Raw genomic sequence first — 498 nt, 5'->3', positions numbered from 1 at the left:
AATGCGACTGTAGCTTTTTCCCCAAAAAACTTTGTCTTCAAAATAAGGGTGCGTCTGATATTCTGAAAAATACGGTATGTATGTGTGTGTGCATACACATACATACATATATATATATATATATATTCTATACAAATGCTTTCTTTCATTTTTTAGTAAAACTTATTTTTCATAACGTAATAATAATTACAGTTGTTGCTGTCAATTTGGTTAGCAGCTGGTGTTGAGGTTTATCCCGAGTTTTAATAGTGCTTGGACTGATAGAAATAGACTAACTTCCTTCAATTAGTACATATGTGTATGTATTATTTACGTATTATATTTTCTTAAATACTTCATGTACAAACCAATTCGTGTGTGAAATGCTACTTGTTGATAATATTATGTAATAGTTTTCGTTTTCTTCTTGATTTCTTTTCTCATACTTAATTCAGTGTTGTTGTCCTATGATTCGTTCACTACTTTCATATTGTTGTTTGTTACTCAATTTCTTTGACA

This window comes from Limulus polyphemus, unplaced genomic scaffold (genome assembly GCF_000517525.1).
Source record: "Limulus polyphemus unplaced genomic scaffold, Limulus_polyphemus-2.1.2 Scaffold1099, whole genome shotgun sequence".
Lineage (NCBI taxonomy): Eukaryota > Metazoa > Arthropoda > Merostomata > Xiphosura > Limulidae > Limulus > Limulus polyphemus.
Note: the sequence above shows the minus strand (reverse complement) of the source record.